Below are 25560 nucleotides of genomic sequence, written 5' to 3' on the forward strand. Positions count from 1 at the left end.
CATGGAAAGGAACTGCTGTCTATGAATTGCTTCTCTTTGATGGGAAAATTTGGGCTCCATGAATCTATACTGTGAGTGAAGTGACTTTGTGAATGATTTCCCTCCCACCTCTGCCCACCCCCACCTTCCCCCCACAATGCCCTGAAGAGACAACTAAAGATATATCTTCTTCATCATATAAGGTGCAGAATGTGTCTCCATTCTCCATTGCTATTGTTTGGGCAATCACTATGTTACCTTTTGTTTGGAATTAGCACACCTGCATTAAGGCAGTCAGGAATTTGGGGATGGGTCCTGAAACTGACTTAATCACCATAATACCTAACTTTTAGATACCTGGCTCCCAAAGTAGAATGCAGAGCCCTGGACAGTGCATGGGGAGTAAAGTGCCTCAGAATAATGACCCATGCCACATGCTGAGCTGGGAGTAACCTAGAACTGGCCAACAGGAAACACTGAGCAGCTATACGTGAAAGCCGAGGCTGCTCTGACGTGGTGGAGTATCAGCGTGTTGGACCAGCCTTGATTGCCATGCTCCAGTGGCCTCCTGCATCTCATGCATCAGTGTCCCCATGCTTAAAAATGGTCGCAAGGGTGTTTGAACTGAAGCTTGTCAAACAAGCTTTAGTTCAAGTGCCCCCACTCCCATTTTCAAGCACAGAGGCTAGGGACAGACATTACACATAAACTGATTAAGTGATCAGAAACTAGTTTAAACCTGTAACAGAACAGATGTTCAGTGCACATAAACCACTTTTAAAATGGCTGAAACTGGTTTGAGATAAACCTGATTGAATGTAGTATCAGACTTAACCTATTTGGCTTAAACCAGTTTATGCAATGTCTGTCTCAAACCCCTTGCTGGTTTAAAATACTCCCCCAGCATCCTGGCATGCCCTCTGGGCTGGGCAGGGCGCTCTGTGCCATAGCACGGCTGGCTCCTCATCTCTGCTCCCTGGCTGGAGCTCCAGCAGAGACTTGCAGGCACAGCAGGGTCTGCCTGGATTTCCACCCCCTACCCCTCCTTGCTGCTTGCTGGACAAGTAGGGATCCCTCCCTCCCTCCTATCTCCCACAGCACAGACCCCAGCCCCAAATCCTAGGCATGTGGTATGCTAGCTAATGCTATGAGGTGTCTCCAATTTCACTGGGACAGGCAGACAGAACAGTGACCACTTAGGGCTGTTTGGAGCTAATCAGTAGGCCAGCTGGTAAGCTGTTTAAGAAGAGTTTGAACTAATGGGGAGAAGCTCTTGTTTTGCTAATGAGGTGATAAACACTCAGCCCCCAGTTAGCTTGCTGCTTGTCAGTTTGCTGCAGACAGTATAAAGAAGCAGGGAGAAAGGTTGAAAAGCTCTGTATCATCAACAGATGCATGCATTCTGAGGCAAGGGGGAAGGAGTGCGTGCACTCCCATGATACACCCTCCTCCCCCCTTGCCTCAGGGTGCTAGCTGGGGACTGGCAATGCACCCACAAACTTGAGTGGCCAGGGGGTGAAAGCCTGGGATGGTGCAGGCAGACCTCCCTAATCAGAGCATTCTGCCGGAGCCTGGCCATGCCCTCCCCCAGCTCAGCACTATAGAAGGAAGGGAGGGCTGCTCTAGCACCTCCCAGCTTCTAGCCACTGTAGGCATGTGCCGTGCCTGAATTTTCTCAGTCCAGAGAAAATGTCTGTCCAGTTACAAACCAGTTCAGCCTAGCCACGTTGGACTAACCTGTGTAGCCCAAGTAACTCGGGTATATACTCCCTTCTCCAATTGAAGGGAATTGTTAGCTGGTAGGTGCGCTGTGGGGGAACTGCAGACCACTCAGTTTCCCTCTGTCCCTATAGAACCAAGCTAGGACAGTCAGGAGACTTAACTATATGCACATTTATTTACATTAATTTATCACAAGGAAAAGAAACATGGATTTAAACATATGTACAATATATATATTTATAAAATATCTAAACAAATAACATAAACAATACCCTCTGGGTAAATGCCATAAAACCTTATACCAGTGCTGCAGGTACAGGTAAGTATCTAATCTGAAACAGATAAACCCCAAAATAAACATAGATAGCCAACAGATAAACTATAGTAAGTATGGGTGAACAATAAATAAGCCACAAATAAATACAAATAAACAACAGATGAAATAATAGCAACAAGGGGTACCAGCAGAGCCCTAGGACTCTACCCATCTACTCATTTACAAACATGAGAATTCACAAAATATAAGGCATGACATCACACCACTTATCATGCAAGAGCCCCAAAGATAAACTTAATCCTGAGGGGAAACCCCAATGCCCTTGGGCTTTTCCCAAGCCCTACAAAGAAGCTGGTAACTTTAGGGGGGCCTTCCCAGTGGGACCTCCACTTTCAGGAGCCCTTAACTAACCAGGGGGAATCCCCCTCGTTCTGGGAGTTGAGGACCTGAGATGCCCAAGTGCTCCAAAGGTCCTATCCCGTGCACCGGCCTGTGCACTGTGTCTCTGGGTGCACGCCTGAGGTTGCAGACCCCAGCCGCCTCACGCAGCTCCAAGGGTCTGGACGCTGTGTGCCATGCTGCATACCGAGAGCCTAGCTGCTTGAGCCATCCACCGTTCCCCGCTGATGGAAGTCTTCAGAGGTGCTTCTGGGCTACTGTTTCGCCCTGCCAAGCAGCTCTCCTCAACTCTTCTAAGCCCCACTCTTCTGTCTTCTGTGTCCTGGATGTGTCCCCCCGTGCTGGGCACGCGACTTCTTTTATACACTCCAGGGTTCCACCCCTGAAGTCTTCCAGACCTGAGTGTTGCATTCTTCAATCAGGTCGGGGCGGGGGAGGGGAACTCTTCTCCCCCTCCCCTCAGGAAAGGGGTGTGACTTAGCTCCTCTTGCTGCCTCCTGATTGATGAATGGGCTCCACCAATCAGAACAGCAAGATTTCAAGCCTGGGACTGAACCCAAGCTCCAAAAGACAAGCCTGCTATACCTGCCAAGATTGAATCAATTCAGGCTCAGGCGTTTTGAATGTCCGTCCCTAGCCAGAGACGCTGACACACTAGACACAGTGGCACTTTAATTAGAGCCGGTCTATTTAAAGTGCTACTCCCCCCACACCCCAGCCCTAGAGCACATGTAAAAGTGCCCACTGAACATAGATAGGAATGTTCAAAATTCTTCTTCCCTTCTTCATGTCAGGGTGAGACATCTGATTCAGGGCTGCAAACAAGCATGTTGTTTTACTTGTCCTCACGAGCTGTCTTGAAAGTTGGCAGCTACAGCTGTTCTTTCAATGAACTGGGTAAGACTTTTCTTTTAGAACACAGGCAAAGAGGGAGGTATGAAGGTAAAAGGTGGCACCTTTTATATAATAGCCTACTGGTTAGAGCATGCAGGAAGTGGGAAGTCTGGGTTCCAAGGCATCCTCAACCTGAGAGCTTTAAAGCCACATCCCCCAACTCCCAAGACAATTCCCTAACCAGGTAAAATACTAGGCTGGCAGTGGTAGGTGGCACTCTCGATCCCTCCTTTTGAGGGCATTCCATCCTGCAGCATAGAATTCAAGATTAACTGGGCCACAGAGAGAGGAAGCATGATTTTGTGGCCTACAGACTTGGGCACTCACTCCAGAGTGAGTAATTCTGGGCAATAATCCCTGCAGAAAGGTCTAGGACCTTTTTACGTAATTATCCAGTAAGTGCTTAATGTAAAATACAGAAATAGTCCTGTGAGCAGCCACTTCCAGGTCTCTCTGGCTCAGTGAATCTTGCTGCCTTTGTTGCACAGTGGTGCAGCTTCAAAAGGTGGACAGTGACTAATCTGTAGTCTGATGGTTAGAACACTCTCCAACAAGATACGAGATACGAGTTGAACCCCTCAGCCTGAGGAGGGCATTCATTCTAGGTCTCTCACTGTTAGGGTGAGTGCCCTAATCATTAGGCTATTATAGAAAAAATGAATACCATGTCCTTTGGCTTTGTTTTAAAAGAAAACAGCCACCACTGTGTCTTACAAGGAACTTGATCCTTTTGGTGTTTCCTTTGAGAATATCTAGTCTTAAGCACCCTTTGAGGACTGTGGAAAAGAAACATGAGGGTGTCTTAACCTGTGCTCTGGGGTGTGGAGGGGGGACACTTTAGAGGGCTCTTGGGAGCCACTCTAATTAAAGCACCCAAAGTGTCTAATGTATTCGGTATCCTGCACTTCAAAATAATGACAGGGGCACTTTAATTAAAGCTCGTTCAGTAAGCTTTGGTTAAAGCACCACTGCTGCCATTTTGAAGCACAGGGACGCTGAATACACGTGGCAATTAATCAAGTCTGCCCTGACACATTCTAATTAGAATGCATCGGAGCGAGCATCGGGCACATGTATAGGTGCCCCTAGTTCTTAGATCCTGATCAGGATCAGGTGGTAGGTAGGCAGCTGCCTGCTCAGACAGGAGCAGCTCTGTACATGCCCAGAAACAAAATGTCAAGAGAACTTGAAAGTCTAACAGGGAGGTTCCTAATGAGTAAAGGGGCACTTTTACACATGCTCTGGGTGGGGAGGGGGAGGGCAACACTTTAATTAGAGCAGCTCTAGAGCCGTTGTAATTAAAGCGCTGCTGCTTCTCCTGTATCAGCATCCCCAAACTTCAAAATGGCGGCAGGGGTGCTTGAACTAAAGCTCATTGAATGAGCTTTAGTTCAAGGGCCCCTGCTGCCATTTTTAAGCACCAGGACACTGATACACAAAACGGCATGCTCCAGCATATGCAATTAATCGAGTCCATTCTGATGTGCTGGAATTCCAGCATGCTGGAGAAGCCTCAGCGCTCATGTATAGGTGCCATGGGTATCTCCAGGATTAGAAAGCAACTGAGTGAGAGGTTTAGCACTGTTTAGTTTAGTACTGTGAGAGGTTCAGTACTACATTGTGTTCTAGGTTCCTAAATCCTTTATCAAATCTACCCCTTGGTCTACAAAGTACCACAGTTGTATTCAAATCTCAACTTTGCCTGCAAAAAAGTATTCAATGTCACAAGTTTTAAAAAGGTCTTTGGGAATAGTTATTTGACTTGGATATACTCTTGAGCCCTGGAACCCTATTGACTTCATAGGCCTTATAGTGTTTGTAAGTAACAGACAAATTCTGGTAACTAAACGTCTTTTATTATGCATTTTATAGTCAACTACATACCAGAGTTGAGTTTTGGGTAGTAATGGGACTGCAGAGAGTGTAGTGCAAGGTAGAATGGTAAATGATCGTTAATGATAAATTGTTAAATATCCAAGGGATGTGACTCTTGGTTAAAGTGTGTTAACCCTGATTACTGTGTGCAGAATATCAATATCTCTTAAAGACTGCAATGACATTTTCTATTAATCTGTTAACTTGAGGCAACTGCATAAAAATCCCATTTTATATGAGTTCCCTCCAGGCCCTGGTCACATCGAGTCTTGAATCAAATTGGAAACAAGGCAGCTTTCAAGCATAATTTTGCCACACTTAGCAGCAATTTTCCAGCACCGTTGTTGCTAGCACAGTTCCAGGGTGATTTCCCTGCCCAGTTCCTTTTTGTGTTGTTTAAAGCTGTCAGTGGAAACGCTAAAGTACAGACCTATTTGCTCGGGCCAAGATTCCAAAAGATTCAAATAAAGCAATGGTGTGTCCTCATCCTAAATGTAGCTATATGTGGAATTCAAAACACTGAGATGCCTGTTCTTGATCCCTATACTTCAAATGGACACATGCAAGTACTTTTGTGTCATGATTCACAACAGCCAGCACTCGAAGCAGGGTGATGACTAGGCCAGCCAATGGGAAATATAGAGGAGGATGTGTGTGCCTCAATCTTTCCCTGTCCATGAATAGGGAAGTATTTATATAAATTTCCTGTAATCCCAAGTTAGTTGCTTCTGCTACTGGGGAAAATTCAATGTCTAAAACCCCTGCCTAAGACCCTGGCCATGGCCAAGAGGAAGGCAACTCAATAGCTTAGGCCCTAGCAGGTAGGGTATTCGTTCAGAAAGTAGAAGACCCCATGAGGTTGTAGATCCCATTCAGCAGGAGTTTATTCAAACCCACATCTTTCATTTCTCCCAAAATGCCCTAACTACAGGCTTTGAGCTGAGCAGGCTCAGGCAGGCTCCATCTCTCTGCTGAGCTAGCCCTGCGGCAGCCAAGAGTGTCTGATTCATGGGGCCCAAAGAACAGCAAGGCGAAGGAAGCCTGACTCTGTGGCCCAGTGCGGAAGGAATTCCAAGGAAGACAGAGAGCCTGTGCTCCGGCTTCTTGTCCCTGATACCAGTGCAATTTCTGCATTTTTCCATTAACTGTTTACTGCAAAATGAATAAGAAGTCCCAGGTCCCAGACAGCAGGAGCTCTTTTCTAGGCCACTGAAAGTTTCACTGGGCTACAGTCAGGTTCTCTCTCTCGGGCCTCTTCTTCTTCCTCCTCTTCCATTGTCCTGCCTAGTCTGAGTGTGCCCAGCAGGTCAGGACTTTTAGAGGATTTAGGCACAGGAATTACTAGTTTGTGAAATCCAAATGGACTTGGGGATTCATAAGCACATCTCATTCAAAACGGTAGATGTATCTAGCACATGCAAAATCTGTGTTTTCAACTGCCTAGGTCCATTTTCATCTAAGCACTTTGTTCTGTTTTGCATTGTGCTGTGCTGAAATGCCCAGGACTACATGCAGATGAGCACTAAAGTAGGACATTGCATTGCTGAATCACACATCAGAGGAAAGGCACAAAAATACTGGCTAAAAAACATCAGTATACACAGATCTTTTTCTCTAATCTGGGCCCTGGTTCTGTATTGTAGAGGTAGACTGTAACTGCATTAAATTGTATCTTCGTGTGGGATTAACTCAGACTTGATACTGAATAGAATTGCACTTTTGCTGACTTCTCAGAATAGAGAAGGATGCATAAGGATAAACAGCAACAGAGCTCAAAGTAAAGGTAAACCTGTTGCAAACTCCTGATTGTCCTTATTTAATCATTGTCCTAAGTGCAGTTGCAGTGAATGCTGAACTAGGACTATTCCTGAACCTAGACATGACCTTAGATATGTTGGAGCATTGTTTTCATCTTCTTGCTGGGCTTAAACTGGAACTGAAGTCTATTGAAGAGGTAGGTACAAGCTGTGATCTGAATAGGGCTGTCTATATTTCCCTCCCCCACCTCCCACATATCACATTAGTCCAGCTAACAGTAAAATATGAAACAAGGTTTTACCAAAGAGCCATAGAAACTCAGGAACAGGATCCTCAGCTCTGAAAAGAATGACTGAGTTAAGCTTGACTTAGGCTCCAGGCATGGAATTCAAACTATTTTCACTGATAGGCGCATTTCCTTATAATGGTCCTTCACACAAGAGGATTACATGGCTATTGGAGTCCTTCTCTTCAGAAGTTAAGTAGTTCTTTCAAAATAGATAATGAGGTAATAAATTCGTTTTGCCTAGTTGTTCCAGAAGGGTGTTGGAAGATTTAGTCCAGAGATCAAAAGGTCCCTGTTTCAGAAAGTCTTTTGAATTCCAAGCATGGTAGTCACAAAAATACATGGAAGATTTACAGATCTGAGGTTGATGGATTCCATTAGCACTTTAGACTGAATCAACTAAGGCTATTTCTAATAAGTATTTAGAATATTTTAAAGTTATACTTTGTCATTTATACATAAGTCTTTGTAAGAATGTTCTATTTGGCCTACATTTATGTGAATGAATTTCCCTAAGAACCACCAACTGCGGTGAAAAATATAGTTAGTTGTAGATTTACTTTACCATCTGGTTGGAAGAAAACATCACAGTCAATAACTGTCTTGCAGACTGGTATTTAACAAAAATAGATCACCAAAACCAAAGTCTTAGATTAAAAAAAAAAAAGTTCTTAGATATACCAAACCTTTGAGTCAAAGCGTCCCTTTAAAAATGTACTTGTGAAACATTTGTTAGCCAGATAGCATTACAATCTTGTTTACACATGAATGACCTCATGGAATGGGGACTTTAACCAAAGACTAAACAGAATATAAAAAAAATCGTTACTGCGGCAAAAGAACAAAACAAGAAGTAAAGCCTTTTTACTGACTGCTTTAAATTCCTTGTTTTCTGTGATGTTCAGAAAGGCTGCATGGAGGCACTAAAAAGAGGTATTTTTGTGTGTGCGTTGATCTAAAGCATGACTTGTTCGGGGATTGACTTGAAAGAATTTCAGCGTGTAGCTTAATTTTAAGAAATTCTAAACTTTACATTCTTTGCAAAGCCTTTTGACCTCTGGGTGACATTTAATACTTGAAGGTTGAGGAGATGACTGACTGCTTCACACTTAATCAAAGGAACCCCTGCTCCTATCCCGCTGACACAACTCCCCTTCCCCTCACTAATTACTAATCAGAGATTGTTACAATTAACTAAAAATTGCCAACTAGAAAAGCATCAGATTATTTCATTGTAGATACTTTATACATTCAATGCGCCTCTTTTGCAAGGTGCTTATGTCAGAGTGGCTAGTCCATTCATAAGTCCCAAGAACAGAGGGCAGAGGAAAAAGCTGGTAGTGTTAGAGGCAGGACAAAGTCAGGCATTCACACAGAAGGGGAAATCAAATGCAGCTATCCATTAACAAGTCAGGGAGGAGTCATCAGAACTCATCTGACCCCCTCCGTTTCCAGTGACTGATGGCCTGCTGTCATTTCCTAGGACAGGGCCTCTTCAAAATGTAGGCTGTTTGCATTCAGTCATCACTTTGCTTTTATAGGCCTGTAGAGCCAGAGATTGATAGACTTTTGAACCCCAGGCTACCCTTCTGTCTGGCTACAGCCTCATTTTCTGGAGCCAAAATCTTTTTTAACAGCTACACAATAACAGGTAATTAGGGTAAAGTCTGTTAATCTTCTCCTCCAGGCCTTGAGGTTAGGTATTCGGAATCAGCTGGGGTGAAGGTTGAATTACCATGACCAGAGCTTGAGGTTACTTTGTAAAGGGTTGAACTGTGGGTCAAGGAAATGTTAACTGGACAAAGAAAGATCAGGGCAGACAGTGTTAACGTTAAAATTGCTCTACTGAGACAATGCAGATTTGGCTATGAAATTAAGTGAAATACATGCTAGACTTTCAAATCCAGGGAAAGTTAGATAATTCCCATTTTTTAAGTAAGAGCACAGTTAGAAGTACAATATCTATTGACATTTCTGTGATGTTATTCATTTTTATTTAATGAGATAAAAGGAAGCTTTGTTTCATATTGTAGGAGCCATTTCTTGCATTGGGCACCCTGATAAAAGTTAAAATGAACAACATTAAGTCATTGTATGTCAGAAACCATAAACTGCTCTTTCCATTTTAAGGAAATAAATGGCTACATGCCACTCCCCAAAAGCCAATGTATCATTATAATTATCATCATTATCATCCTCATACCTTCAAATGATTTTGAACCAGGGCCTTAGAGATTATTTCACTGACTTCATTTGGGCTTGGAATCAGTTCCTAAACGCCCAGAAGAAATGGGTCTTTTAAACCTAATCCAAAGGCCCCCAAATCTGGGTTCAGGTGGCCTATGGAGGAGGAAGCACATTTCAGAGCAAAGTGGCTTCTCAGGCCAAATGAAATATTATCAGCTTCCCCATGTTTTTAACAAAGCAACTTCAGCCTGGCCATCTCCATTGATGGACAGCAGGGTAGATATGCACTTTATAAACTAACTACTAGCATCTATGCATGGACAGAGGAAATTTTATTTTCTGAAGTAGTTAGGACTGTATAGGTTTAAAATCGGACTATGACTTTTGCCTGAAAATTCACAAGTGCCACCTTCATACCATGAGTGCATTTTGTTCAGCAAATGGACTGCCAATTTTTGCTGATTCTGAGTAGCCCTAACTTGTACGCTCATATGCTGATCCTCACAAAAGTTTATTCCTGAAGTGACCAAGGGATGCATCAGTGCAGCTACCGGTCCGCTGGCTGCCTGGCATGCCAACAAAACAGTCATGCTCATTTCAGCAGACACAGCTGGGAAATGCCCTCTTGGCTTTGTCCTCTGCTTACACACCCAGTAGAAACAGTGGTTCTAATTAATCCTCCAACATGAAAACCTACCAGATAAGTGGCAAATGAACTCTCTCACTCAGGATATTTAACAGATACTCCAGCTGCTTTCCTCTTCCAATCAACACCGTCTCCATTTTATCAGATTGAGCTTCAGCCCACTAGCTCACATCCTGCCTTAGTCTCTACCAGAGAGCAGAACACCCGTTCTGCTGACATAGCAAGACCAGCTGAGGGGGAGGTACACATCATCCATATACCAAACACAAGCTCACTTTTTATTTCCTTAATAAAACTTCTTAAAGCTTTGTAAGCAGACCAGAGAGGTGGAGGAACAAATGAAACTGTGCAGCCCCTTCACACAAAAGACTCCTCTATTCTGGCAAAGTTACCCAGAATTACTCTCTGGCTTTTTTCAAAAAAGGAATGAGGTCATCCTAGCGCAATGCCATTCACTCTCACTGGGCACAACAGACATGACACCAACACCTCAAGGTCACTGGTATCAAAGGCAACCAATCTAAAAGAATCAGCTACACCTTGTTCTCAAAAACTGCTACAAGGAGGCTGCCGGCTTCTGCCACTGACATTTTTGTTCTATAGACCTCTGAATGGGAGTTGAGGGTTTTTACAGCCTTTGAAACCGAGGCCTGCTCTAGATGGTTGCATATGGATTGAAATACCTAACTTCAGGTACACACACTAGAAAATGTTGGCATTTAAGTATATATTTTTCAAGAGAAGCAGGCAACTTGATTGTTTCTTGGACTTTTGTGTTATCTTTGGACTTCATAAGCAGGACAACAATCTTCTTAAAGGATTTGCTATGAAAGGGATGCACCTTGTCCCAGTGCAACTGGCTGGGGAGGCCTATTACCCTGTGAGAGGGGTGAAACCCGTGTTGAGGGGTCTCAACCCACAAAGGGAATTTGCCCGGTGATGGCTGGTGACAGGCATGACGTACCCGTAGGTGCAGAATCCCATGAAACAGAGCAATGTACACAGCTGCAGCATGTTTAAGAGTATGTGCTTCCTGCACAGGAAATGACACTGTAAGACCACACCAGGAGCATTAGTGAGGAGGCAAGAAAGCTGAGTGGAGGCATCCTCGAGAGCCCTGCAGCTCCACTAGATCAGCATACCAGGAGCAGGGGAAAGACTCACTCAGAACCACACATGGAGAACCCAGAAGGGTTCTCAGCCCTGGAGGCCCTAGGCAGGGAAGACCGAGGAGGCAGCTGGACTCTGCATGCAGACTGGAATGGATAAGGGGCACGTGAGGCAAGTACCCCTGACATCACAGGACTGAGAGCGCTAGGGTTGCACCTTTTTTTTTTTTCCTTTCAGTTTGTCTTTCCTTTCAAAGGCTTCAGGTGACTAATCACACATTACAATACTCTGAGGATTTAGAGGATTGTGTCCATATATTAATTTAAGAGCCCGGCTTTGTCGTAAGTGGCTGCCATATTGATTTACTTACATGTATAAATTAATTGAAGACATAACTGATATTGGGAAAATTTGGGAAGAAATTAGCAGTCTGGATTTGGTCCTCACAATTAATCACCCTTTGTATTGAAAAGATTAGGGTCCAAGAAGTGGGACCTGTGAATGAATTACAAATACTTCATTTGGATTTGACCAAGGACTTTCATGGCTTATGAATTGAGTTAGGACGTTTATTTGATTTGAAAATTGATTTTGGAAGACTACCTGATTAAACTCTTGAGGATGTCAGAGGCAACCACATGTGACCCTCTCATCAGGACAACCTTGCCTCATTGAGTGGGTAGCAATCCTGAAGATGCTGGTTGGACATACCTGTAACACCTTGCACCATAACATTGATTAGACTTGGTTGGAAAATGGATAGTGTGTAGGGGAAGAGGAGCCCCAAAGAACACTCATAATGAGAGCCTACCTGCAGGCAGTGCATCACCCCCAATTTGGAACCTCCTTTTTCTTTTCATTAAAATCAAGACATGGCAGGTGAGTAGAGAGAGATCTCCCTAGGGAAAACACTTGAGGTACCAGGCTGCTAGTGCAGTCAGATGGTCAATCTTGCATGCAGGAGTTATGACTGGCATGTCACCTCTTGTGCTGGCATAAGCAGGACACACTTACTACCTCATGTCAACATTACTTAACATAGTTAGAATAAAACTTAAACACAGACAAATGTCTGGTCTTTTGGAACTGCCTTATTAGGAAGCTCAGGTAGGAGAAAAGATGGAGTGAAATGAGATTTGCAAAAAGGTGCATGGGACAAAACAATTGTAAACATGCTGCTTTGATTCCAGTTCAACACATCATTTGAGCATATTTTAAAATCCTATTTAAGTCAAAGTGAATTAAGTGTGTGCTTAAAGCTGAGGGCATGCTGAAAAACTTCTGACTTTTGGTCGTTTAAACACAAGGCTGTTGCTAGCATTGCCATAAGCATACCCAACCAGACATCTCTGCAAAAAAGGAACAGCATTCTCCTTTTTCATTTACTTTTTTAAAGTTAATCCCTTTTCAATCATCACTTAACTTACTTTACTGGGAAACTTGAACTTCTTTTGCTCATAAACTTAATTGAAAAGTTCTTTCAAAGTTGCATCTTTCTTTTGCATCGGTCTGCTTTAAAACTTAGTTATGCTGCCCTAAAGGAAATAATTTGCGATGACTAATCATGAACACAAAGCAATTTCTCTTTTGAGACAACCTCCTGAAGCAGAGATTGAAAATTACAAATGCATTTTGTGATAATTACGGCATTGCTAGCTATCCCACACAGATGGAGGAGGAAAAATACCGAGTCCCTTGGATGCAAAGACCTCTGTCTGGGACATAATTCACTTAAGGCAGATATGGTACAGCTGTTGGTGTTATATGGTTTAATCATGGATCAGTTCATCTGCAAGCATTTGCTGAATAAATAACAACATGGATTCTGGTTAATATATCTTTCCTTTGGCCCTGGTATAAACTCCTTATAGATTATGAAATCATTTAGATGGGGAAAATTTATATCCGAATGCATAATAGTCAGAATTAATTTAGTCAGATGCCCACCTAATAACACCTTTATGTTGGATTCTAAAGCTGATCAGGTGAAATAGGAACCTAAGGAAAACACCTATGATAAATGGAAGAAATAACACTTTCCTACTTTTAAAAAACTATACACAAATGCCTTATTCTTGTGTAATAGTCTGTCCAAAATGAAAATTTGCTCCCATTAAAACACTGAACAATATACCTCCAAAGCAGAGTTACAGCAGCTTTTATTTTTGGGTTTAATTTTATGAATCACAGAAGCCCCCTATAGCTGTTGTATAAAGAGTTATGTATAAACAAAAAAATAAAAAATGTGGATAGAAAATGACAGTGGGGAGTAAATTTTATGTTACGCTGTATCCTTGATATTAATGTGACATTAAAGCCATACCCCTTTTAGCTCAAACAATTCAGCAATATTCAGTGTGTGCAATTCGTTTTGTGTTTGGAGGAGATATTGTTTAGATGAGTCAGACGAGTTCTTGGTGCAAGCTTGTTTGTATATGAAGTCTTGTCTCCCTGAACCCGGTAGAAACAAACATCAGCAGACAAAATTCTGTACTTGGAAATCTCCATTCCTATCACTCCTGCTAGTTCTGTGCCCAAGGAGTATTGTCTCTGTTCTCTCTTAGGAGCAGGCTCTCTGTTGCTTCTCTAGGCTAAGTACAGACAAAAAACACAACACTGGATCAGTTCAGTCTTTGCAACTTAGTCTAAGCTGCATAGATTGAATTGATAAGCAAGTGAACATACATTCACTTTTGATTTTGGAAATACAGCCACATGTTTGCAGTGGCCCAGGCCAGAAGCTGAAGGATGCTAGAGCATGCCCTCTACTCAGCTGGAGCAGACAACTTATGCCAAGGCTAGCCCACCCACTCTGCGAGGGGAGGTTTGCGGGTGAGGTGCAAAGTATCCTGGGATGCTGGGGGACTGAGTTCACTTGAATCTGGAGGGGATCTGGGACAGAAGTTCAATAAACCGATTTAACATAAAACAGTTAAGTCTGATACTATATCCATCCAGGCTTATTTAAACCGGTTTTGGCCATTTCAAAAGCAGTTTATGGATGCAGAAATGCAGCTCCCCACTGTAACTGAGAACACTTTGCAGGAACTGTTCTGAGTTACAACAATCTCTTGGACCAAACAGAAGTTGTGTACACTGCTGATTCCAGAGGGGAGCAGACTCTAGCTGCTGGCTGTGAGCCTGCAGCTAGTTTCTCTTAGCAACAGCCCCTCCTGTTCCCCAACCTATCCCTATTTCAGAATGGCAGAGGGGAAAGGGAAGAGAGTGAGCACATTCTAGGGTTCCCCAGCCAGTGCTTGAGAGGAAGGAGGGTCCAGTACACCCACCCCACACCCTCCAGTGGGGACTGAAAAGACCCCAGGCTGAACTCCCCCCATTTCTTTTCCCCCCTCCCATTCTGAGAACAGCAACAGGCTGGGAGGCAGTGCAGATGGAAGTTACAGAATACGCTCCATTTTTAAATGTCTTCAGCTGACCCCACGTGCAAGTTTTCACTTGATTGGCCCTTTTTGAAGCTATCTGAAGCCATGAGCTTGTGTTTGGTCATGACTATAAACTGCTTTCTGTGGCCAGATCAAGGGAAAATTGCCCTAGGGAACAGAGAGAAGTGACTAGTGACAGAAGTTGCACATAAACCTGTTTAAGTGATCAGAAACTGGTTTAAACCTGTAATAGAACAGAAGTTCAATGCACATAAACCAGTTTCAAAATGGCTAAAACTGGTTTAAGATAAACCCGGTTGAATGTAGTATCAGACTTAACAGATTTAGGTCAAACCAGTTTATGAAACTTCTGCTCCAGACCTCTTCCTAGTTCAAGTTAAATCAGAGTCCTCCAGCATCCCAGGATGCTTTCCAGCCCTGGGCTATGCTGTCAGCTCCAGAGAGCAGGGTTGTTGCTGGCCCTCTGCTCCCTAGCTGGAGCAGTAACGGCTGGCTGACAAGGGGGTGGACGTAGGAAACACAGCTGGGGACCACAGTTGGGTCTGCTTGGAGTGGGGCAGCCCCTACCAGATTCTTCCCCACTGGAGTTGAGGGGGCAGGGAGGAGCATTAGCCTGAGAGGGACTTCCCCTCCAGGCAAACCCAAGCTAGGGTCTGGGAGGGCCTTTAATCCCCTCTTCCCCAGCTCAGTGTGCTGGCCATGCCCCCTGCTCAAGCCTTGGGCTTTTTGATGGTCTGTACTTAGCCTATGTGTACTGAACTTGCATTGTATTACATAGATTTGAACTGGTTTCTGATCACTTAAACCAGCTTATGTGTAATTTCTGTCCTTAGCCTCACTGTCTAGTGAGCTTTTGGTTGGCTTTCTTTCTTTCACACACCCTTTGCCAACCAATCCCCTCACTCCTGCATTTGCAGCTAATCCCAGGGAAAGCCCTCAAACCTTGTGGCTTAGTATTGCTCATTTGTTGTGTAGTGCCTTGAGCAGTAGCTTTCCATTGTTTCCAGTTACTGCTGCAAAAAAAGGAACCATTTAATTGCTTCTTCCCTTCCAGTTAGTCTGAAAGAAGGGTGCTTAGCAAACCTCACTGGCTTCAACCAGGTTGGCAAATTAAAGACCTGCTTGATTAACAACTTCCAGAGTAACATACAAAATCCAAAAATAGCTTGAAACTTGGCAGAGCAAGAATTGTTTCCTGAGACAACAATGGGTAAACTATAGCAGGCCAAAGCAGCAAAATCATATCGTATTCCTTTCTAAAATAATATATAAGCTTTTCTTCTACGTTCATGAAAATAGTAACTCTTGGTTAAAAGTGCATGTTGTAAGAGCTGTCTTTTCAAGTATACACAGAGTACTCGTCTGCATAACTGTGTGGCCCGATTTAGCACAGAATCACTTCAGTTCTCTTCCAGTGTAACTCCATTTATTTAGGTGGACATAAAAATGTAGCTACACAAGTGTGAGCTAAGTTATTATGACCAATAAATACTCAGAGTCTGGCTGAAAACAACAAGAGTCAGGAAATAGGCTGCAGCTCTCAAAGGGGACTAGTAATTTTGGATTGAGTGTCTGGTACGGCACAAAAATCTTGAGATACAATCTCCTCCAGATTTTGGAGCGTCCCAGTGGCACAGGCTCCTCAGTCTATCCCATCCCACTTCAGGCTTGACCCTCTCCCCTCAAATCTTTCCATTTCCTAGTACTGCTTTCTCCACTCTAGGCTCCTTTTCCCAATTCTAGCCTTCTTGCATACCTATTTTCCACTTGTCATGCCTCTCTGCTGAACCCCAGTGTCTTTACCTGGTCAGTCTCCTTTTCTGTGTGTAATGTCTCAGTTTTAAGCTCTCTACCTATTCCCAGTCTGCCCATCCCCTCCTGTCCATTCCTCATAGCCTGCCCATTATCCCAGCCTAACAAAAGGACTTAGCAGTGAGGTCTGCTCTGCCTATAATTTGTAAATACAAGGGGCTTAGTAGATAGCTGCAGACTATAACATTTCATTTTAGACAAAAGAGCCAAGTTTGGAATTGAAAAATGTATTTGAGGACAGTAATGTACTATAGTTGTTTGGCATGCTCTTAAATATAGGCCATATTTTGCTTGTATTTGTAACTAACACATCTTCACAGACGGAGAACTTCACCCAGAGTGAGAATTATCACGCTAAATCTCTTCCAGAGTGAGTTTTAGGGTTGCCATGTGAATCCCCTCAAGAAGAAGGGTCTACAAGAAATACTGGCAGGGCGAGCATCATTTATATTGTCATTAGTATGGATTACCGTAATCAGTAAAACAATACTGGACCTCTCATTGGTTAGATGTTTTTGCCTTTATGCTTTAACAAGTTCCAGTAACACATCCTGTAACTAGGGATCAACTTAATTCTTGCAGAGGGAAGGGGGGTGGGGGGGGAGGGGAAAAAAAAAAATTCGCAGATTTCTTGTGGTGCTTGGTGCTATTTTCCATGGTGGCCCCCCTCCCTCCCACCACTGACTGGCCCCAATGGCCCCACTCCTCATCACTGACTGGCCAAGAGAGCTGCCCATCAAGTGGCCCCACCCCTCTCCACTGATTGATGGAGGGGCTGGGTCCCACAACAGGCAATGCTTTTGGCCAATCAGCGGTGAGGGGCAGGGGTGGCTGCCATCTTTACTGCTCCACTTCATGCCTGCAGCTTCCCCCAACCCTGGCAGGCTGTGAGGCCAGGCCTCAGAGGCTGTGAGGACCGATAACTCTCACTGAGGAGCCAACATTTTTTTCCTGGCAATTCCCCAAGATTTTGGTGTGCAATGATTGCCATTATCACAGGGTCCCTGGAAACTGCTTTTTTTCATGGTTTCCATGAAAAACATGAAATCATGAATACCTATAAGTAAGAACATCCTTCTTGACAATAACAAGAAAAAGCTCTCTCTCTGGTGTTTGACATTTTGACCTACATAAGTTTTGTAGCTTTTTTAAAATCAAGTTATAATCTTAAAACAAGTATTTTGCAACTGAATACAATGTGCTGCACCTGCTAATATCACTGAAGAGTTTCTGAGTGCAAACTTGAACTCTTTCCCAAATATTCAAAAGACTACCAATGTCAAAGGGTAAAAGATCAGACTCTATGGCTAAGTATAGATATTCAAAAAACCTGAGGCTCAAGCAGCCTACGTTTCATGCTTTAAGCACCCTAGGCTAGGTCAGGAGTGAACAGAACAGATGTTTGCCCTTCAGTGGAGAGGGGACACAGGCTGCCTGCACTGGCCAAGGCCAGCAGGTTGGGGGTGCTCCCTCATGCCTCCCAGCAGACTGCCGGAGAGTGTCAAGCCCAGTCAAGCAGCTGGCCACTCCAGACTGGCCAGCACTGCCCGTCTCCTCAGCCCCACTCCCCCCACCAATGGCTGGCTGTCAGCAGTAGCAAGGGGGGAAGAGCAAAAGTCTCCACTCTGGCCCCAGCCCTCCCAGACACAAGCCAGTGCAGCTGGGGGAAGCCTGCACTGTGGCAGCTTCCTTCATCCCTCTGCCCAACCTAGCTGGCCAGGGTCGACCCCAGGCCTGCCCCCCTGCCAGCAACCAGCTATTAGCAGCAGTGGCGGGGAAGCAGAGTCCCCCCCATCATGTACCCCCCCAGCTGTGGTGGCTTGGGTCTGGGGAGGGGGGGGATCAGGATCACATAGATGGAGCCTCTGCTCCCCCTCCCCCACTGACAGCCAGCTATGCTGGGGAGAGGAGCCATGCCTCCCTTTCCCCACCCCCACCAGGCTCTGCTGGCTCAGGCCAGGGCCAGGGCCAGGCAGGTCTGCTCCTCCCCGCCCCCTGCCTGGCATCCAACCACTGCTGACAGCTGGCACAGCCCCCAGCCCCATCTCCTGCCTGCAGCTGGCTCTGTGCAAGCCCACTCAGGCAGAGCAGATGAGCACAGCTGAGGCTAGCACACCACCCTTGCAAGGGGGGATTATCTGGGGACCACAAAGTATCCTGGGATGCCACGGGCCAGCAACCTAACTTAAGTTGGGAGGGAATCTGGTACAAAAGTTTGATAGATTGGTCTAGTCTAAATTGCTTAAATCTGATACTGAATCCATCCGGGTTTAACTTAAACCAGTTTCAGCCATTTTTAAACTGGTCTATGTGCACTGGACTTCTGTACTATTATGTGTTGATACTGGTTTTCGGTCTGAACTATAAACATGTTTTTCCAAACACCAAGCCCGCAATAGAAATTCTGTCCTACTTTCTTTTTTTTTTTTAAGGTGATGTTTCATCAACTAACAAGCTCAGCACTGTGAAAAGGAAGCGTCACCTCTAAACTACAAGCAAGCATTTTTGCCACGGCAAACCAAGTCGGCAGTGCTCAGGTCTGTTTTTCAGATCAATGTGTGTCCAAATGAGAATTTATCTTCTATACAGCTAAGATCAGCAAAGGGAAAAAATAAGTGGAGGGGAGGAGGGAAGCAAAGAAGTTCAATAATATCCCCAGAGAGTGTCCATAACAGGAAGACAGGGAAACCTCATTTAAATAAACAAAAGGTTGTGGTTGTTCAAGAATGTTACCCATTTGGAAAAGGAGGAGATGTATTTAGCAAACCTCTGTGGCAGAAATTTCCAAAGCACTTGTGCCTCTGGCACTCTGACTGAAGTGCTTCACCGTGGTCTCCATGCTAAAGTAAACAGACCTCCCACATAGTATCATTTTTATGTCTTTGGTATCTGTAGTGCTGGAACAGTTTAGGGATGGGATGGTGCCAGCATTCAGTGCTTTTTCTGAGTCCTGTGGAACACAGTTGTGAAATAGATCAGCATGCATTTCCCCCGCATCCCTCAAATACAGCCCTGCATTTCAACTTCTGTCCTTAGGAACTGTTTCCTAAACATAATCTACACCCACACTTTATAATTATCTAGACTTGTTTCTGGTCATTTTCTTTCACCATCTTTGCCATTGCTTCCCAGGGAGAAAGCCATGGTTGAGACCAGTCCAAAACAGCTCAATACTTTCAGATTCCTGAGAAAATAAACAACAGGAAACCTCTAAATTTGATTCATCCTCTTCCTTATGGGGACAATCACTACATTGGGATGAGGGAAACTCCCACACCAGCTGTCTGCCTAGAAGTCTAGCCAGTTATAGCACAAAATTCAGATACCAAGGAAAGGTGCAACATGATGCAGCACCCACAGCTCCAGACTTCTTTGGGGAGCACAGATTCCCTTGGATCAGAACTTGCTATTGAAAAATGCCAAAATACTTTGTGTGTCTCTTAGGCTGTGAGACCTCAGGTTTTTGAATCTGCAAATAGAATTCAGCCCTCCAGAATGACCGCACATCTCATTGCAGTCAGCAGATGCGTGTACATGTGGGGAGGTCTCTTAAGGCAGAATCTGACTCTCTGTGTTTATGCAATAATTGCATAGTATGGTTATACCACACCAGTGGCGATGTGTAGGAGGTGCACGGAGATGCACGTTTACCACCTGAGAGCACTGGCGCATCCTCTGACAGGCCATGCTCCCTGCTTAGCCGATGGGCAGGGGGACAGGCGGGAGCACCAGCAGCCCCCCTGTGAGCACCAACTGGGGAATGGGAGCACCGGATGAAGTGCCGTGGCCACTTCCGGGAGCACCGCAGCCGCTTCCTGGTTGGCATAATCGGCCGCAGGGGGACCCCCACCTACCCGGTCAGTGAGACTGATCCCCGCCCCCTGGTCACTGACTGGTCGCTGGGGGCACATGCCCTTCCTGACTAAGGTGGCGCTAGTCACCTGTGTACCACAGAGCACTCATCAATACCCAAAACAATTAGCTTTTCTATATATGGAAGCTTAGATGTGCAGCTAACTGATGTTTCCAGCTGCTCTGCAGTGTTTAAAGCAAGTCTCCCTCTGACTTCAGCAAGAGCAAAGCCTAAAAAACTGAGCCTACGACTGTACCGTATTTAAATGTTTTAAAAACTCAGCTCTTTTTCTTACAGTTCTGAACAAACAAACACAGTTACACCTTTTTACTAAGAAGAAAAAAAAAAAGATTTCCAGCACTGAAGAGACTTGAGGAGATTTTGCTTGAACAATGACAAAATGAACACAACAGTCAGACCGAGATTGCAGAAGATTTCACTAAGTGGTAGATTATTATTCAGACAGTCGTGAGAATGAAAGCAGGAGGGTTGCAATGAGGTGTACAAGCTTATCTGCAAACTTCAATAGCGAGCTAATTCTATAATACACCCTCTTACCATTGCATTTTATTTACTCTCTAGGAGTTAGTTTTACAATTAGAAAATTTCCAAGCACACTGTGGATAACTAAGGACCCAGTTCAGCTCTAATTGAAAGCAAGGGTAAAATTCCCACTGATTACTATTAGCCAGATCCACAAACTCCATGAACCAGATAAGAGAATTTGCTTACAGAAGTAAAGAACTGTTCGTTAACAGGAGTCTCAGTGGCAATGCATAGGCGGTGCATAGGGGTGCACATGCACCCCCTCAAAGCACTGGTGCCCCCCCTGACCAGCCACGGTCGCCACTTAGGTGACCAGCGGGGGGCAGGTGGGAGCGCTGGTCCCTACCCTGCAAGCACCAACCAGGAAGTTGAACGTTGTGCTCCCAGAAGCAGCCGCAGCCAGTCGCAGCCACTTCCAGAAGTGGCCACAGTGATCGGCCATGGGTTGGAGGGACCCCTCCCTTCCCCCCCCCGCCCCGGTCAGTGAGATCGGTCCCTGTCGCTGACTGCCTCTGTTGCTAACTGCTTGCTGGGGGGACACGTGCCCCCCCTGACTAAGGTAGCACCAGTCACCCATGAGGAGTCTGATATTCACAAACTGGCCAGTGAAATTAGTATAAGGTCCTAGGGTACGGTCTGTTCCAGTACAGGTCTCTGACTTACGTATATTTTTTTCCTGCTCACAATTACATATGCCTCATAAGGTCCAGAAGTCTTGGCTTCCAGTGATCTGTGATTTTCCAAAGGAACATGCTTCCTTCAAGGAAAAAAAGCCAAATAGAGGTGCTAGTCCAATCATGCAGTTTCCTGTAACCATACATGAAGGACAGTGATGGCCTGGTTTGTGTAATCTGGAGAGCTTTTAAAGGAGAACTGAGAACCTTCTCACAATAAGATTACAGAAATGACTTGGTGGGAATCTTATCACTTAACTTAGGGGAGGGCAAAATGTGGCCCAGGGGCCAGATGTGGCCTGCCAGGCCATTCTATCCGGCCCACGGGGCCCCTAAAAAATTCAGAAAATTAATATTTATCTGCTCCGGGCTGCCTGTCATGCGGCCCTCGATGGCTTCCCAAAACTCAGTAAGCAGCCCTCTGCCCAAAATAATTGCCCACCCCTGACTTAAATGAATTAAGATCAGATTGGACAAAACAAATATGTGACCCTGGCTGTCTAGCCTGGGGCTGTCCCATCCCACTTCTTGCCAGGCATAGAAGGGAAGAGGAGCTGAAGGCTAGCCTGACCCTAGTACCATTCCCCTCAATAGGAAAAGAACAGTTTGGAGATAATACTTGCTCCCACTGTTTGGCAGTTATGTTTGCATGGTCCTCACCTGCAGTAAGCCAGCAAGCACTAAATCTGCTATCCGAGGAAGGAGCAGAGGAACTGGCAACAGGCAGTAAAGAACTAGAACTGGGAGGCAAAAAGAACTAGGGGGACTACGTAGTGCTGAATACCCAGTCTGGTCTGGTCTTGTTTTAAGGTCCCTGTTGGTTGTACAGGGAAACAGCGTTTTGTCCCAGTTTCCGAAAAACTTGGCACACTTGGCCCCCTGAAGAAGCTGTACTGGTGAAACTGATAGTATCAAACCAGCATATCAGGATCTCAAGGACATTCCTCAGAAAGCCTGTACACAATGGTAGTCTACCGTCTCCAGTGGCCTTCCAATGAGCCCCTCCATCCATATACAATTCCTCAAGGAATTGCAGTGAGGCAAGTCCACATAGTGGGGAAAGAAATGGAGGTAAACTGTTTGACTATGCACAGGGAAAAGTGGGCATTTTTCCTCTCTCTTCAACATCCATCAAAACTATCCCAGTCAAAACCCCACATGCTGGGTGAACTGCCTTGATTTTTCATTGTGAAACCTAGAAGGGAGAAGGAGAGAGGAGAGGCCTGATGTTATATTAGGAGTTTGGACTAGATTTGGGGATAAAGAAAACAGAAAAAAAAAAAAAAACACCCCCCTAACAGGAAAAAAAAGAGAAGGAAGGAGATTTTTTGGGCTTGGAAAACTGAGACGCAGGACAAAGAGGCTGAGACGCATGAAAAGAAACTGGAAGGATGTGGGGTACAAGCAAGAAAACAGCACAAGAAAAATGACCAAGGAGATTCAGGAATGAGCAAAGTGACCAATACAGAAAAGGGAAAGGAGGTTCAAAAGGTTGTAAAGAAGTAAGGAAAAGTGGTTTGGAAGAATGTAGATAAGGTAAGAAGAGAGCCTAAGCCAAGGAGTAGGAGCACCAGGTCCCTACGTGATATCATTAAATCGAAAGCAAAATTGTTAATCTACATTCACCACTAACAGACTGAAGTTGAGGGAAGTGCCAGAAGCATGGGTGGGATGGCAGAGATTTCTCCGATTGTGTAATTCATCCCCAGCAGGTACAGCTTTCATTAATAAAGCCTTAGAAATTTCTTAACAGCAATTCCCCCCCGGCCCCAATTTACCACAACAGCAGCAAGCAGGGCTGAGATGCTTTAACTCCCAGTGAAGAATTCTCCTTCTTCCCACCCCCTTGGGTCTCCCTTCAAATACAAAGGATTTTCTCTTCCTTACCAATTACTTTATTAACCCAACTACTGCAGCAGCTGCTAAGCTCCCCCTGCAACCTCTTGAGCCTAAAGACCTCTGCCTAACCCCAGCAAAGACTGAAGCAAGGGTGGAGGGAGACAATGATTTTGGATGAGCATTGCAAACACGCTTGGGAAGAAGTGAATTTCAGGCAAAGGGAGCATAGAGAGAGCAACTATGAAACAGATCTGGGAAGTCTGAGAAGTGCTAGCATGGAAACAGATGTTCTCTCCCCTGGTCCACAGGCTGCTACAGCCATGCTGGAGAGCAGAGTAGAACTCCTTACTTGAACATTCACGATTAACCATCAGGGCTTGCAGCTCAGCTGGTATAATTATTGCAATCAGTATCAAGGCTTCTCACAACAGCTGAAGAACTAACCCTTGCTGTTTGCTAGTCCTGAAAAAAAAAAAGTTAATGAATTGCAGAACCACCAATTTAGTGTTAGTCATTTGGTAGAACAGGAAGGAAGCAGGAAACCCTTGTGAATACTGAGTTTTCAGAGCAGTTTGCAAAGAAAGCAAAACCTTTAAGAAAAAAAAAGCACTAAACCTTGTGCAGCACTTCTGTCCTCCCCACCGCCTGAGTACCTAGCCACAGTTAGCATTTGCAACTAATTTAGCAGCAACCTTTCACAGCATGATTTGCTTAGATGCAGGGTTTTTTAGGGAGTTTTTTTTTTTCCCCAAAAGGAAGCCATACACTTGCTGAATGGGAGAGGCTCAATTATGTTCAACAGGTTCAGTTCACACTGTGACCCTGCCTGGCTTCCTGCTATTCAGATGTGTTACTTCCCCTTTGTGGTAATGGCCTGTGGCACTCAGCCAGAAAACATTATTAATTTCAGAAGTGGCCTGACAACAAACCCACAGTGAAACAAGAGGAAGTGGCGGGGAGGCCATCTGTTGGCTTCAGCAGAACAGCAGGAACACAGCTATGTAGGTTCTACAAGGAAAGCAGATTAATAATCCACAAAGAGGAAACTGGCTAAAATTATCCACAGACCATATTAAAAAAAAAAAAGAAGAGTCACTTGAGCTGCAGCTGGACAGGAAATTGCTAGAGCTGCTTGCAAATCTCCACTTTGAACGGCACAGTACAGGGAATGCCAAGAGCGGAAACCGTTCAAAACTGGATTAACACAAGCCAAGTTTAACTGCAACCCACTTCTACTTTCACAGTTTATTCACTCAATCAAGGCCACTACTGCATGAGACACTGACTCATTCCTCCCCCCCCCCACACATTTTGTTCGCTTTTCATTTTACACCCTTGCAGTTGCTAAAATTATATGAAATATTTTGGTTGCCAGGAATTTCAGAATTCCAGCCCACCACTTATTCTCCATCCTGACCTTGAAATGCGCCCTGCCATCGTTCCTAATTAAAAGTCCTATAACAATCAGGAAGTTATGGTACAAAGTGTTACTAGCACCATAGCCCAGTTTGTTCCTTCTACAGTCATAACTGTTTCAGTGTGCCTGAAGGAAAAGCAAGATGGTTCAAGGGTAGTTAACAGGTTTTCCTCCTCTTGTTCTCACCTTCTTAACTCCAGAACAAGTCAGTGGTGATAGAAAGTCATTTGCTGCCTGCAGACTGCTTATGGATCTCTGAAATCCATTCCTGGTAGATAAATATCCACACCACAGAAAGGACCAGCTCCTGGCTTTCTCAGCAGAAAAACCAAAACTTTAAGCATACATAGAAATCAGTATCTCCTGCCATGAAAATTGACCCTTACTGTAGAATTTCAGGACCCTGATGGATAGAGTAAAAGAGCCTGGACCATTCTGCATGTAACTTTTCTGGTAATCAAGCAGAAGATCTCTGAACTAATTTCTTGTGCACACAGTGATAGTGCTGTGTGTGCACTATTCATTAATTTAGATATCTGTGGGCCCAAAGAGGGACCTGGACTTTCTGTGCTAGGGGCTATATGGGACATTGCCCATCCAATAGTTAGATGCACGTGCAATTAAAAAAAAAAAAAGTCACACCCAAGTGGGAGAAAATAAACTAGTCATGTTTTCAATAGCCAAAAATAGTTATTTATTAATAATTTAAGGTTTTACATTCTTATAATAAATTCCATCTTTAAACTTTTACACCATGAATTAGAGACTCTCCCTTATTGGCAACCATGTGCAAGTTCACCTTGCATACACACAGGTACACATGCTCACACATACTTCCAGTTTTATACAAAAAGAAAAAAAAAAAAAAAAAAAAAAAAATTT

General features: G+C 44.5%; 1 protein-coding gene across 1 annotated transcript in view; it reads right to left on the reverse strand.

Annotated features, from left to right (window-relative positions):
• POC1B (POC1 centriolar protein B) overlaps positions 1-25560 on the reverse strand; it is a 451135-nt gene that overhangs the window by 258533 nt on the left and 167042 nt on the right. The gene's annotated exons all lie outside the window — the stretch shown is intronic.

The sequence above is a fragment of the Gavialis gangeticus genome, unplaced genomic scaffold, assembly GCF_001723915.1.
Source record: "Gavialis gangeticus isolate Ggan-Ray unplaced genomic scaffold, GavGan_comp1, whole genome shotgun sequence".
NCBI classification, from domain to species: Eukaryota; Metazoa; Chordata; order Crocodylia; family Gavialidae; genus Gavialis; species Gavialis gangeticus.